The sequence below is a fragment of the Electrona antarctica genome (genome assembly GCF_951216825.1).
Source record: "Electrona antarctica genome assembly, contig: scaffold_227, whole genome shotgun sequence".
Lineage (NCBI taxonomy): Eukaryota > Metazoa > Chordata > Actinopteri > Myctophiformes > Myctophidae > Electrona > Electrona antarctica.
The window spans coordinates 179,570-183,071 of record NW_027637222.1 but is presented as its reverse complement, the minus strand read 5'-3'; the positions used below and the strand labels follow the sequence as shown (position 1 = coordinate 183,071).

At 47.9% G+C, this 3,502-nt stretch overlaps 1 pseudogene across 1 annotated transcript in view; it reads left to right on the top strand.

Moving 5' to 3' along the window:
* Positions 1 to 1,036: 1,036 nt before the first annotated feature.
* Positions 1,037 to 3,502, top strand: part of LOC306919045 (rap guanine nucleotide exchange factor 4-like) — a 57,939-nt pseudogene continuing 55,473 nt past the window's right edge. Inside the window, exons 1-2 of the transcript in view lie at positions 1,037 to 1,125; positions 2,826 to 2,972. The product of the transcript in view is annotated as a rap guanine nucleotide exchange factor 4-like (transcript). The remainder of the gene's footprint in view (positions 1,126 to 2,825; positions 2,973 to 3,502) is intronic.

Here is a 3,502-nt window from a genome sequence, read left to right as displayed (position 1 = left end):
ACTAGTCCATTCCTAGTGGATCTCTTGTCCACTAGTCCCTTCCTAGTGGATCTCTTGTCCACTAGTCCCTTCCTAGTGGATCTCTTGTCCACTAGTCCCTTCCTAGTGGATCTCTTGTCCACTAGTCCATTCCTAACATTTTAGTCTAGTTTTTATTTGTTGTTCAGTCTTAGTTTTAGTCGTCATGTCTTAGTTTTCATTTAGTTTCCATTTAGTTTTCGTCAGTGAAAAAAGGTAGTCGACGAACATTTTTCGTCTTAGTCGACGAAATCAACACTGTTACCTAAACCTCAAAGACATTCATACTGGCTGCAATTTAAAATGTAACGTTTCAAATGTGTTTTCTTTAGTTACCGTCGGAATCTGAAACAATGTCTTGTCCTCTAAGGGGTTCTCAACCGCGCGTCGGAGGGGGGTCGCAAAACCCCCCCCAAAAAAAAGAATTAAAAAAAACAAAAAAAACACAAATAATTGTATTGTAAAAAAATGTAAAATATAAAAAATAAATGTGTAACTGAATGGTTGGAAAACGGAAGTTAAATGACAACTTTAGTATTTTTCAACCAAGGTTCATGTTTTAGGTTATCAGAGAAAGTAAAAGATGAGTCTCAATTTTTTTCATTTGTTGCTTTCTTTTGTTTTAGCGATTTTAGCTATTTTTTACAGGAGGGTGGGGGCATTCGAACATGGGGCTAAATAGGAATTATTTTACACAATTGTATAGCGATTTATTTTTTTAATATAGTCCTACTATAGACCCCATAAAATTGGCCACAAAAGATCACAGGATCTACTGAATGTGAAGGGTGTGACAAACTGACATGTTGAGCCAACAGAGCATGGCAGCCCCCTATAGTATACCCTCCTTCACATTCGGTTCGTCCCGTTTGTACTGCGGCAGGTCTGATCGTTCTTGGCTTTTGTCTTTGTGCGTGCGTGCGTGCGTGCGTGCCTGCGTGTGCGTGTGCGTGTGCGTGCCTGTGTGTGTGTGTGTGTGTGCGTGCGTGCCTGCGTATGCGTGTGTGTGTGCGTGCAGTGTTCCGTCAGGGCGACATCGGGACCAGCTGGTATGCGGTGCTGTCCGGCTCTCTGGATGTCAAAGTGTCAGAGACTGCAAACCACCAGGTAAACACTAAACACCGCCCTCTACTGGCCACTACACTACACTACAGTACCCACAATGCACCACTACACTACACTACAAGGTGTCAGAGACTGCAAACCACCAGGTAAACACTAAACACCACCCTCTACTGGCCACTACACTACACTACAGTACCCACAATGCACCACTACACTACACTACAAGGTGTCAGAGACTGCAAACCACCAGGTAAACACTAAACACTGCCCTCTACTGGCCACTACACTACACTACACTGCAAGGTGTCAGAGACTGCAAACCACCAGGTAAATAATATTACAACTCATGCAGTGCCATCTAGTGGTGGCTTAGGTGAAGCGCTTGTGCCACGTATAGTAAGTGAATGGGACTGGCTAAGATACGTATGCACTTCATTCAGTGGAGAATATCTCAACTGTTCTTGGCTATAGTCTAGGACCTGGCTAAGATATGTATGCACTTCATTCAGCGGAGAATATCTCAACTGTTCTTGGCTATAGTCTAGGACCTGGCTAAGATATGTATGCACTTCATTTAGTTGAGAATATCTCAACTGTTCTTGGCTATAGTCTAGGACCTGGCTAAGATATGTATGCACTTCATTTAGTGGAGAATATCTCAACTGTTCTTGGCTATAGTCTAGGACCTGGCTAAGATATGTATGCACTTCATTCAGCGGAGAATATCTCAACTGTTCTTGGCTAATATGACCGTCGCGAACAACTTGGGAACTATCCAGGGCGAAATACCACACCATGACCACGCCCTTTTTAGAATAACCACCACTTATACGTAAAACATGCCTCTATCTTCTAAACGTTGGAGCTACAGATGTTCTGAGTTGCTCAAAATGTTCAGAATACTCATGTTTAAATACTCAATAGACTATAATTATGCATTTTTTCCATTGACCGCCCATACATCCAAACAGAACAGTCCTATCTAATTGTATTAAATTACGTCAAACGCACCAACGTCTTACTGATTATTACTGCTCCCCCTACAGGACGCAGTGGCCATCTGCACCCTGGGCATCTCACTGATTATTACTGCTCCCCCTACAGGACGCGGTGGCCATCTGCACCCTGGGCGTCTCACTGATTATTACTACTCCCCCTACAGGACGCGGTGGCCATCTGCACCCTGGGCGTCTCACTGATTATTACTGCTCCCCCTACAGGACACAGTGGCCATCTGCACCCTGGGCGTCTCACTGATTATTACTGCTCCCCCTACAGGACGCGGTGGCCATCTGCACCCTGGGCGTCTTACTGATTATTACTGCTCCCCCTACAGGACGCAGTGGCCATCTGCACCCTGGGCGTCTCACTGATTATTACTGCTCCCCCTACAGGACGCGGTGGCCATCTGCACCCTGGGCGTCTCACTGATTATTACTGCTCCCCCTACAGGACGCGGTGGCCATCTGCACCCTGGGCGTCTCACTGATTATTACTGCTCCCCCTACAGGACGCGGTGGCCATCTGCACCCTGGGCGTCTCACTGATTATTACTGCTCCCCCTACAGGACGCGGTGGCCATCTGCACCCTGGGCGTCACACTGATTATTACTACTCCCCCTACAGGACGCGGTGGCCATCTGCACCCTGGGCGTCACACTGATTATTACTACTCCCCCTACAGGACGCGGTGGCCATCTGCACCCTGGGCGTCTCACTGATTATTACTACTCCCCCTACAGGACGCGGTGGCCATCTGCACCCTGGGCGTGGGCACAGCCTTCGGGGAGTCCATCCTGGACAACACGCCTCGCCACGCCACCATGGTCAGCGCTGAGAACTCTGAGCTGATACGGCTGGACAGGGGAGACTTCAGGACCCTGTGGGAGGTAGAGAGACAATACCTTACTATGGAGAGAGAGAGAGAGAGAGAGAGAGAGAGAGAGAGAGAGAGATACACTCTGGGAGGTAGAGAGACACTACGTTACTAGAGAGAGAGAGAGAGAGAGAGAGAGAGAGAGAGAGAGAGAGAGAGAGAGAAAGCAGAGCTTCCATCAGTGTCAGAGCAGCTGTCAGGTGAGAGGTGTGAACGAGAGAGAGAGAGAGAGAGAGGTGGCGTGTGTGTGTGTGTGTGTGTGTGTGTGTGTGTGTGTGTGTGTGTGTGTGTGTGTGTGTGTGTGTGTGTGTGTGTGTGTGTGTGTGTGTGTGTGTGTGTGTGTGTGTGTGTGTGTGTGTGTGTGTTAGAGACTGACATTTTGTCGGGACTCCCGCGGGACACGGGATTCCCACGGGATTCCCGCGGGATGGGATTCATATTTTTTATTATCCCGTGATCGGGACGGGACGGGAATGAAAGTTAACGGGAGTGTGCAGGAGCGTGAATGACGTTGGTCGCGCTGCCAAGTTCCAACCAAAAGAA